At 44.4% G+C, this 12,104-nt stretch overlaps 1 long non-coding RNA gene across 5 annotated transcripts in view; it reads left to right on the top strand.

The window, feature by feature from the left end:
- LOC102156644 overlaps window positions 1-8,451 on the top strand; it is a 30,317-nt gene extending 21,866 nt beyond the window's left edge. For 2 of the 5 annotated variants that reach the window (XR_005367785.1, XR_005367783.1), the window contains 2 exons: window positions 7,536-7,853; window positions 8,114-8,451. This is a non-coding gene — a long non-coding RNA (uncharacterized LOC102156644). Of the gene's footprint in view, window positions 1-7,535; window positions 7,863-8,077 lie in introns of all 5 variants that reach the window. The other 3 variants (XR_005367784.1, XR_005367787.1, XR_005367786.1) reach the window with 3 other exon arrangements.
- The last annotated feature ends 3,653 nt before the right edge of the window (window positions 8,452-12,104 follow it).

Here is a 12,104-nt window from a genome sequence, read left to right as displayed (position 1 = left end):
GAAAAAAAAAGAGAGAGAGAAATAAAGACACCCCCCCCCAAAACCAGCTGAGCCAGTATTTAAAGCCTTTTTAATTTAACAGAACCCATTTTTTATGGTAGCCAGGATATGTTTCTGGCTTTTCAAGCTGTCACATGATCTCTTGTCCAGATGTGCGGGTGTATATTTGGGACTGGACCAGCCAAAAACTGCAGCACTTTCCTTCAGCTCGTAGCTTGTTACTGTAACTCAACCGTGCTCCTCTGGGCTACAGAAGCACCACATTAATATGTGGTACAACAACAATAACACAGGAGGGGATAAAGTTAACCAAAACATTCGCATGAATCTGGAAAAGAGGAGAGGCAGGAGGCGGGGCAGGAGAAGGAGAGCCAAGTCAGATAGGTTTATTTGTCAGCTCCACACAACACTGAAAATGAAACCTCCAAGTGTGTGGTGGTCTGAAAACTTCCCTTTTTCTCACCTACTGCGAACAGCTTTCACCCGAGGACAAGACTTCCTGGAGCTTTCTTCAGGAAATTAGCAAATGCCTCTGTTTGGAAGTCAGGTCGCAGGAACCCACAGCAAGGCCGGAAAGTGCCTCACGAACTGCGGACCACAGGGCTTCTCCTTCAGAGACGTTTCTGGAAGCCCAGGCTTTCACCACAGAAGGAGGGGAATGGGGAGCGAGGAGGCCACCGCCGGCCTTGTGAGTCTTGGCCGGTGACCTTCCGGGGAATGACCCGTCAAGCTGCTCAGACAGCTTCTGGCAGTCCATTAAATTTGTTAAGCTTTGGTTTCCTCGTGTATGAGGTGGGGATAGGAATAGAACCTGCCTCGACGGGGAGGTGTTCAGGGTTCAGTGGAATCACCGTGACAGCACCCAGCACAGTGCCTGTCACACAGAGAGGGTTTCGATTCATTGCACCGCGTATAAGCACCATGTAGGGGTGGGGGTGGGGGAATCAGGTGAAATTTAATAAGGTGATAAGTCAGATCCCATGGAGAAGGCGATGTCTAAATTAATCAAACAAAATAAATGTTATTTACAGACTTATCTTAATTCACAAGAGACATCTATCAACCCATCGGCTCTTTGACTGGATTTCTGGCCCTAACAGTTGAGAACAAGGGGCTTCATCAGAATGAAAGTGAGGAGCTTTCAGAGACACCCCCCCACCGCCCCCGTCTGAAATCCTGCTTGCTGGTCCGCTGTGCCCACCATGGTGGCTCACCAGGCCTCAAGCTGGCCTGTGACCACTTAAGGAACAGGAGCCACATGACGGGGCTGGCTCTGGTTCACCTGTGGGTTTTCTCTCACCCATAAAGCAGAGAGTTAAGACAAGTAGAGCCCCACATCCCCTTTCATGCCGTTACGATTCTCCACTAAAGGGACATGAAAGGTAACAGCTGAAGATTTATTAAGGGAAGGCTTTATATTCTTTTTTGCCTAACTCACACCCTCCCAGTGCCACAGAACAGTCGCCAGAAGGGAATTCTATGCTGGGCCCTCCCCCAACCTCTTCCATTTTCAAGACACTTTTCCCTCTTCCTTTGAGTGTCAATCCTTCCAAAGCCTCTGTGCTCTACTCGGTTTGACTTCAGTTTGAGTGGTGAGAGGGAAGATTTATTTCCACAACTTTCTGTGGAGACTGTTTCACAGAAGACGTATTGTTCCAAGCAAGATTTTCACCAGGGCAGTGGGGGAGGCAAGAAACCTCCCCCCCCAAAAAAAATGTCACATTTCTTCAAAATCATTGACTCTCGAAAAGAAATGAAGAAAAACCTAGAATCTTCAGTTAGGTAATATACAGATATCTCTATTTTATGTACAAATATATGTGGATGTGTGACATAATACACATACACACATGTTAAATCTTATAATCTCGAGGTCAGAAGGACTTGTGTGGTGGAATTCCTTCTCTCACCGTAATGCACTCTGAATTATGCCTGCATTAAGGATAACATGGGTTAGAGCCAAGGAGAAATATCGCCCATCTGCAGTCTGGCCAGTCTACCAAAATTCTGCAGATGACACCTGACAGAGCCAGAATCTCAGCTCACAGCCTAAAGGATGATAACTAAATTAATTTGAAAAGATTTTATTCAGCTTAGTATGAATTCAAAAGCCAGGAAGTTAGTAAAAGGACTTTTATTGAGTTTTACAGTAGTTCTCATTTCTGGCTACATGTTAGAATCACCTGGACTGTGGTATTTTTAATCCATCCCTATAGAGAATCTGTTTGCAAAGTAGTCCAGCATTCAATATGCTGGATTCATGTTTGCAACAGAAAGAAATATTCTGCTTGTAATGAAAACTTGTGGCTAAAAGGCTCATGTACATAATTTCCTCCTCATAACGGCTAAAATAGAAATCACTCTCCCTTCCACCCCATAGTCATACTCTGATATTTTTAATTGGCCTTTGCAGAGGGCCTTTTGAGTCTCCTTGTTACAATTGTGTCATGTAGGTGAAAGAATCGTGGTCTAGGAAAGAAGAAACATGGTCTTCCCTTTCTCTGGCCCAAACTAGCTATGTGATTTTAAGTGAGGGTCTTTTTGTTGTTGTTGTTTTGTTTTACCAATATAGCCTCAGCTTGGTCTTCAGTGTAATGGGCAGATTATCCTAGGCAATCTTGAAAATCCCTTCCCTTAGAGTAAAAGCACTGAGATCATGAAGGAGTCAGAGAATCCCAGTTCAACCACTTCCTAAACAGTTGACCTTGGGTTTGTCTCTGAGTTTCAGAACAACCATTGGTAAACGTATATCGAGAAAGTGAATTGAGATGACATACACAATAGTGTGTTTACAAACCATTAAATATTAATTTTCACTCCATTTGGTTCCCTTCCTCACTTTAGGCCCCTTCCTAAGTTGACCGAAGACTCGAGTAAAATACAAAGTGCTTAAGAAACCCACCCAGATAACGAAGGAATTTCTAGCTGGCTCACTCTTCTGTCCAGGAAAATTATTCTTTCCTATTCAGTAACCCAGACAGAGGAGGCCGAGTCACTCATATCATTAGCAGAGCATTTACTTCCTAGAGTTGATGATTCCTTTGGGACCCTGATGGTGGGCATTTAGGGTTACGGGAGAGAAATACTGGAGGCAACCTCTCATGAAACCTCCAAATCATCCCATAGTCACCCCTAGTTTCCAGTGTTAGACAAGCCCTACTTGTCTCAACAACTCTCGTCCTTCGGTTGCATCAGGGGAAGACCTCTGAGGGGGCCATCTTCAGGTAAATCTGATGTTTCCATCTTTCCCTAGTAGGGAAGAGACTATTGAGGGAGGACAAGAAGGCAAGCAGACATTTTCTTGCCATTCCTTCCAGTAGTCCAGGTCCCCTGGGAAATTGCCCAGCCCTCTAGGAGATGGGCTTTCTATAATGAATGGAATAATCTTTTTAATTAGCCCAATGTGTCAAACTCAGTGGTAAATACACCAACCATAATTCCTTGCTGCTTTTTGCCATTATAATTCAAGAGTATAAGTTTGGTGAGTGGATGCTTTTGTGAGCCTGGCAATTGGAAAACATCTAAATCTGACTTGTTTCCTGAATGAATGTGTGGGGGTGTGGGGGTGGCTGGGAAAAGAGAAAGATAAACCGGAGCTGTGTGAAATTTGACAGTTTCAGTTCACAGGGCTTCGCATTAACTAATTTCAGTTTCAATTCATGCAGGTTTCCCTCCTTTGGAGAGAAACTTTGACTTTCAGGTTGAAAGACGCTAAACGGAGCTGAAACCACATTATTTGACGTACTTTCAGATTGAGTTGGGGAGAAGACAGAGGTGGGAAGGTTGCCCCAACTTCATTCCAATTTCTCCCACAAAAACTTGCCCCAGCTCACCTTCGGAGTTCTGTGATTCCTGGTCAACTTTCCTCCCAGCTAGACTCAAGTTGACTCATGAGCCCAAAGTCCCATATATTTAGCTGATCTTGGAGGCCCTTTCCTTGAGCCAGGGCCCAACCTGGGAGGGCAGAGCTAGTCTGTGACGGAGGGACAAGGCCTGCCTACCCTGAAAGACCCATCTGCCCCAGAATGTCACCTATTGACCTTTCTGGAATCCCCCTTGAGGCTGGGAACTGTGGCCAGCAGAGAATCTGGGTCTTAATCCCACCTCCACAATTCTCTCTCTGTATAAATTTGGGGGAGTTAATTGCCAAACTCTTGATACAAACATTAATAATTTCAAAAAACTTCCTAACACTTGCCCTACCTCAAAATTATGTTGTTGCTCCAAGCTTGGTTAGTCATCCAACATGTTTAGTAGGGATGCATTCATCTATCACTCGTCCAGTCCCCTAAAAATGCTAAGCAGTTTTAGAGAAGTTAGTAATGAAGTACTTAAGAATCTTTTCAGAGAAAGAGAAACAACAGGAACCAAGGTGGGCAGAGTTTGAAGTAGCCAGAGCCCCTAGTTTGGGGAGACTGGGAGGGAGCAGGAGGCTTATGAAGTGGAGCTCAAAGATAGTGAAGCCAACCCCACCTATTGCACAATTTGGCCTCAGTCAGAAGACACACTCCTTGTAAAATTGTGCCCAGCTTCTCCAGAAAGCAGAAGGCCCCTCCCTGGTTACCTTTATTTTGTTAATGTGGTGTATCCCATTGTTTGATCTGTAGATGCTGAACAATCCTTACATCCTTGGATTAAAATTGTGACTTGATTGTGATGTAAGATGCTTTCAATGTATTGTGGAATTCGGCTTGCTAATATTTTGTTGAGGATTTTGCATCTATGTTCATCAGCGAAGTTTTCTTTTCTGTGCCTATGGTGTCCAGGTGGAACTACTTTAGATTATAATCACATTGGAACAAGAAGGAGAGATCAGATCCAGAATAAGAGGAGGAACTCTAATGAATACAGATAGGCCCCAATCAGTTACAATGTGATTTACTAGATATTCCAAGTCACCAGAAGGTCTATATTACACGGTTAGAAGAAGAACCCTGGAGAGATCCTATCGGGGATGGTTTTCTCTCTAGGAGAAAAGCTAAAACTTTCAGGGTCTGACCTGGGCTCAATATTGAGTCAAGTTGATCTTGCACAACATAAGTCATGTGAGCTGGCTCCACAAGCCACACATGGTCTGCAACTCTTCCTGGGCATGTCTCAAAGTCAACACAAGAGCTAAACAACCAAGCATACACCCCCCACCATGGGGATGGGAAGAGTCTCTACCCTGTTGCAGTGGCCTGTTATACCATGACTTGGATAGGTGTCGGTTTGGGGAGAAGGAGGTAGTTTTAATGAAAATCCTTGTGGCATGGATCGAAAACTCTTAGCTTGGACCAAAAGACTCCCTCTTACCAAAGCAAAGTTTACAGGACTGCCTTTCCCCAAATTCCACAAACTCTCTGTGGTAATGATTATGGATGTTCTCCAATACCTATTCTCTCCATCTTCCATGGTATTTAGATTCGTAATGTTTTGTGAAGCACCTGGCTGCCAGATTAAAAACTACATTTCCTGGCCTTCCTTGCAGTTGGGTGACCATGTTACTCAGTCCTGGCCAAAGTGGATAAAGTGGTGTGTGTAGCTTGCTGCAGGTAATTCTAAAAACAAAGTTGTACCTTTGTCCTCACTCCTCTTCCCAGTCTTTTCCTTCTCACTGCCTGGAATGTGGCTCTAATGGCTAGAGCTGGAGCAGCAAATGGGGACCATGGGATAACCTACAGAGGTCATCCATAGTGGAGGATTCAGATTAAAGAGGTCTGAACTCCTGATACCACGGAGGCCATGGTAGCCCTGAACTGACTACCTCTGAATTTCCTAAGAGTGACTTGTAAATCAACTTCTACCTCGTGTATGCTGTTGCTTGTTGGTCAGTTCGGTAATAACTAATTCATTCCCCTGATAGGCTGCATGTTTTCTCAGTTTGTTTCCTCTTCTTGTTATTCCAATAATTCCTCTTCCAGAGATTCCAATTATCCAATCAACAAAAATTAAAATAATAATAGTCTTTATGGAGTTCTTCTTAAGGGTCAGGTACTCTTCTGACTGCTTGCTATGAATTGATTTGCCACAACAACCTATGAAGTAGGTGCTACTTTTTTGTTTTATCTGATCAAGAATCTTTATTATAAGAATATTTACAACTGGGCAGCCCGGGTGGCTCAGCGGTTTGGCACAGCCTTCAGCCCAGGGCCTGATCCTGGAGACCCGGGATTGAGTCCCGTGTCGGGCTCCCTGCATGGAGCCTGCTTCTCCCTCTGCCTGTGTCTCTGCTTCTCTCTCTCTGTCTCTCATGAATAAATAAATAAATCTTTTTTTTAAAAGAATATTTACAACAGCAAAAAATAGGAAATAAACTATGTTGATAGTGGGCTAATTAAATAATTTAGTGTGTTTGCATGTGTCTGTGTGTGTGCATTAAAGAATTAGACAGCTTTGAATGTACTGATATGAAACAATCTTACAGGTGTGTAGTTAAGTGAGAAAAGCAAGATGTTAAAGTGTGCTTTTACAAATCAGTAAATTGGGATCCCTGGGTGGCTCAGCGGTTTAGCTCCTGCCTTTGGCCCAGGACACAATCCTGGAGTCCCAGGATCCGGCTCCCAGCGTGGAGCCTGCTTCTCCCTCCTCCTGTGTCTCTGCTTCTCTCTCTCTCTCTCTCTCTCTCTCTCTCATGAATAAATAAATAAATCTTTAAAAAAATCAGTAAACTGAGGCATAGGGTACTTAAAGAATTTGCTCAGTGTTACATTTCTTGTAAATGGTTTGATTCTTGAGTCCAAATCCGATTTCAACTCTGAAATGTGATAGGGATAGGTTGGTTTGGCTCTTCCACTGCTGGCCGAGGTTCCCAGTGAAGGGGGAATCCTCCCACAGAGCAGAAGGTCATATCAGATGCTTTCTGAGATTCTTTCTAGTTTGAAAAGTTCCATAACCGCATGACTAGGAGACGTTGCAAGATCCCTGGGCAACCAGTGAAGTTTCACTTACGTGTATTACACTTCTCTTCCTGAGAGAAAGGCTGTCAACTGGAATGTTTCAGATATATTCTCAGTACTTTGTTCCAGGATGATTCTAGATTCAGCAGAAATTCAATCATAAATAAAGAAGCTTGCATTTCCCCAAGACTCTGGTTAACCAAGCCTCTCTGCTCCATCCAGTCATGATTCATTCAGTGAAGAACAAGCTAACTTAATCCTTTCCATGTTCAAGTCACTACAGTACCCGATCAGACTAAAATAAAATAAAATAGAATAGAATAAAATAAAATAAAATAAAGCAAAGAACAAAGAACATGACATTGTCTATGCCCCTCCCTGCCAACAATCCTGTGAACCCTCAACATAAAAGTGAGAAAACCTCGGTTTAAGTTCTGGACTATAAGAAAGTCACTTCTTCTCTTTTAGTACCTAATTCCTTATATTTGGGTTGGGATGGATAAGACTTGGATCAAAGAGTTGGCGTGAAGTTTAGGTAGCATGAGTAAAACACAATGTAAATCTAAAAGCAGCATAAACATGTTTGCTTTTTAACTGCCCCCTTGTAGCTACACTTCTGACACATGCATTTTCTGTATCATCTGTTCCTCATTACAGCCCAACAGGATCTGTCACATGGATAACGGCACCCATTTTACAGAGGAGCAAGCTGAGACCAGAAACACGAAGTAACTTGTCTTATTCCATGGAAGAGTCAGTTCTTAGAGTAGACGCCTCCAAGCTGAAACCCTGACTGTGCCGTCTCCAGACAGGGAAGCCACAGAGAGGAAATCTAGCAATTTTGAGCATAAACTCTGGAGCCAGACTCCCTAGGGGTAGAGCCCAGATCTGCCTCTGCAACCTGTGCCAATCCAGGAAATGCTTTAACCTCTCTGGGCCCTGGGTTCCTCAGTTGCAAAACAGAGACGTAATAAGGTAAGAAAGGTAAGAAAGGTTTAACGATTCTCTGCAACATTTTGCTCAATGTACTGGAAGTTTCACTTTTAAATCTCCCCACTAGATAGATGGCATCTGTCTAACGGACAGTCCTGTGCTTGGTTTGAAGAGCATTGTAACCCCGTTCTTCTTCCCTCCCTCCCTTCCTACCTTCTTTCTCCCCTCCTTCCTTCCTTCCGTTGTCATGGCCTGAAACCTCAAAGGAGAAGGACATCACAAGAGGTACTTTGTTTCCTCAGCTGGGACCAGAACCCCAGGCTGTGAGCTCACCCCATACAGAGAATTTCCACCTCTGAACAAGGAAGAATAGGATCTGCCGAGCACCAGAGGCTAAGTGGGAAGAAGGGATCAAATCCTAACTGTCCAGGCTCGCCTCTCACCATGGAAACACGGCCTGGCTGCACGCAGACACCGAGGGCCACACCGGAGTATACATTTACATTGGGAGAAGCAGATGAATTCGCTCAATTCACTAACACTCTTGTTTAATTTGGAGCTTTGAGCGCCCAACTGCCAAGTGAAATGGCTGTCTTAGAAAGCTCCTGTGTATTTTAAAGGAACATTGCATGCATTTTAACCAGAGATTTCCTCTGTGTGTTTATTTCTAATGGTGCAAGTGCCAACGGGAGGTAAGGTTGCTGCATCTCATCTGTGGTTGTTGGGACAAGATGACTGGCCCACCTGAGGACATTGAATGATGGGCTACAAGGAGTGAATTAGAAATCAGTGGGGTTCCTCTGTTCCCGTCGTTCAGCAAGCAAGGAGAGGAAGGGCTAGTTTTATGTAGGGGAGTTGGAAAATCTTCTGATGTCTGGGGTACTTGGCTCATGGGTATTTTTTTCCACACCATCCTCCTCTGCTCTTAATGCCTCCCGCTCGAATATTGCTGTGCAGGTTAAAATTCTCTCACACAAATTCCATCAGTCACAGGCAGCTAGAAAGTTCCTGGTCTTGTCATCAGGTTACATCCTGGGGCATGGGTAGAGTGACCTTATGCTCAGCTTGCGGGCACAGCCTGACGCTGGCAGGGACCACCACTTTCTTCAACTGATGCCATGTCCGGGGTAGGTGTGTGACCATGGACAGATCACCTAGGCTCTCTGTGCATCTCTTTCTCATGTTTCCACTTTTAGGGAGTTGTAGGGATTAAATAAGGTAATACATACACAGAACTTAGGACTGTGCCTTATGCTATTGTGAGCACTAAGTAAATATTAGCGACGATGGTGATGATGAGGGTGGTAGTGATGGGGGTGGTGAGGACGAGGGTGAGGATGGTAAGGATACTTCTCTCTCCTCCTCCTTGGTAAAATAACAATAATAATAGATTGCAGTCACTCAAGGTCTACTGTGTTCCAGGAAACTGCCCTGATGGGCACACTATGTACCTGGTGTACCTGGTGTCTAATCTTTGATAACCCCGATGTGATAGTTGGGAAACAGAGGCTGAAGCCAGTTATCTAATTCACCTACAATCACTGTCCTTGTAAAAGACAGAGGATTTGGATCCGTGGACCTTCAACCCATGCCTTTTCCTCCATTCCCATCTGTGCTTTGTCTCTTGGGCATTTTAGTTCTCTTACATGCTTTCTGGAAAAGGCGGTGTGTACCATCAATAAATGAACATACACACAGACTTTTAAAAGGTTAATTCTCCATTGTGTTCTCTTCCTCTCTGCATTCTCTTTCACTGTTATCTGCACTTTGATACTGCCTCCTACCACCTGATGTTCCCAAGTTTTCTGTTCACAATGCCCCTCATTAAGAAACTGTTTTGTGACACTTCTGAGGCCCCCGGGCCATTTCAATGCCAGTAAGCATGGTAATCTCGCTTTGTCTCAGGTGCCCATTGGGAGGTAGGCATCTTCCAGATGTCTCAGGGTGGATGTGAATTTCCTGATTTTACAGATAAATAAACAAGCTATGGTTCAGAATCACTAATATCCTGACATCACACAGGTATGTAGTGAGTTTCTTGAGAAAGGGGATCACTGGGTATTATTAGCCACTGTGTCCCCTGCCCCATTACCAGGCACATGTGCCTCCTAGACAACCCATATCTGGTGGGCAGGACGTAATATGATGGCCAGATGAGTGGGCATGGCAACTGAGGGAAAAGTAAGTTATTAGAAATCCTACTTTCCAGACTATTTCCTTGATCCTCTGGCCTTCTCTAGGATAGGAGGCCCCTCAGGCTTCTAAGAGGACAAGCCAGATCTGTGGGACCTCCAGGTCCAGGCCACTAGGAAGAGAGCATCATCACCATGCTTTTGTCCAGACAGCTTCCCTCTCTGTGGAAGGCCTGCTCCCCCAACCCTCAGCAGGAATGATGCTGAGTACACCCCTCCAGTCTTCCACCACTGACTCACCTTTTACCATCACCTCCACTCCCACTCAGCAACACTCCCACAACGATCCTGTCTCTGCCTGGGATGTCCACCCTCCGCTGTGCTTCTGGAGATTAAGACTGGTGCCCACCCCCCCACACACACACACATACATGCACATACCACTTCTTGGTCAAATCCTGTTCCACTCCAGTGCATTGTATTCTTCTTCCCCAAGTGCCCTTGCTTTCTTCAACTTGCCCTCCAAGCCCTGCCGCTGGCTGCTTCCAAAGGAGTGGGAGAAGGCTGGAGAATGGGCCTCTAAGTTGGAAGTTGCCTGGCACAAGCCAGGGTGGGATCTTAGGCCTAGTCACCATGGATAGTAAAGACCATGTGGGAACAGAGAACAAATGCGATAGAGCCAGCACCTATAAGAAGAGCAGATGTGGTGCAGAAGGTTTCATGGTAGAGGTGCCACATGAGCTCAGTCTAGTGGGCAGGTAGGATTTGGACAGGCCCACCTAAGTGTAGAGAGACATGGCCCACAGAGAACCCTGATGCACTGTTGATGGGCATGTAAATTGGTGCAGCCACTATGGAGTTTCCTTTTTTTTTTATAATAAATTTATTTTTTATTGGTGTTCAATTTACCAACATACAGAATAACACCCAGTGCTCATCCCGTCAAGTGCCCCCCTCAGTGCCCGTCACCCATTCACCCCCACCCCCCGCCCTCCTCCCCTTTCACCACCCCTAGTTCGTTTCCCAGAGTTGGGAGTCTTTATGTTCTGTCTCCCTTTCTGATATTTCCCACACATTTCTTCTCCCTTCCCTTATATTCCCTTTCACTATTATTTATATTCCCCCAATGAATGAGAACATATGTTTGTCCTTCTCCAATTGACTTATTTCATTCAGCATAATACCCTCCAGTTCCATCCACGTTGAAGCAAATGGTGGGTATTTGTCGTTTCTAATGGCTGAGTAATATTCCATTGTATACATAAACCACATCTTCTTTATCCACTCATCTTTCCATGGACACCGAGGCTCCTTCCATAGTTTGGCTATTGTGGACATTGCTACTATAAACATCGGGGTGCAGGTGTCCCGGCATTTCATTGCATCTGTATCTTTCCTTAAAAATTGGAAAATAGAACTAACATGTGATCTAACAATTCCACTTTTGAGTACTTATTTGAAGGAAATGAAAACACAAACTCAAAAAGATATTATCTATATATAATGTAAAGATATTGTGCATTATCTATAACAGCCAAGCTATGGAAGTAACCTAATTACCCAAGTGTCCATAAGTGGATGAATGGATAAAGAAAATGCAAGATACATATATCTATATATAGAGATAGAGATAATGGAATATTATGCATCCATAAACAAGACAGAAATCTTGCCATTTGCAACAGCATGGGTGGACCTCGAGGACATTATGCTAAAAGACATAACGGAGAGGGAAAGACAAATACTATATTATCTCACTTACATGTATATTTTAAAAATAATTTTAAAAGCCCATAGATATAGAGAACACATTGGTGGTTGCTAGAGGCAGGGAGTGAGGGGTGCACACAATGGGTGAAGGTGGCCAAGAGGTACAAACTTCCAGTTAGAGAGTAAAGAAGTCCTGAGGATGGAATGTACAGCGTGATGACTGGAGTTAACAATACTAATGGGACGCTTGGGTGGCTCAGTGGTTGAATGTCTGCCTTTGGCTCAGATCGTGATCCCAGGGGCCTGGGATCGAGTCCCACATCGGGCTCCCTATGGGGAGCCTGCTTCTCCCTCTACCTATGTCTCTGCCTTCTTCTCTTTGTTTCTCATGAATAAATAAATCTTTAAAAAATACTGTACACTTGTATATTACCCCAGCAGGGAATGGTGA

Source organism: Canis lupus, chromosome 12 (genome assembly GCF_011100685.1).
Source record: "Canis lupus familiaris isolate Mischka breed German Shepherd chromosome 12, alternate assembly UU_Cfam_GSD_1.0, whole genome shotgun sequence".
In the NCBI taxonomy this organism is placed as follows: domain Eukaryota; kingdom Metazoa; phylum Chordata; class Mammalia; order Carnivora; family Canidae; genus Canis; species Canis lupus.
The sequence above is the reverse complement of the archived record's forward strand: the minus strand, read 5'-3'. Positions and strand labels throughout refer to the sequence as shown.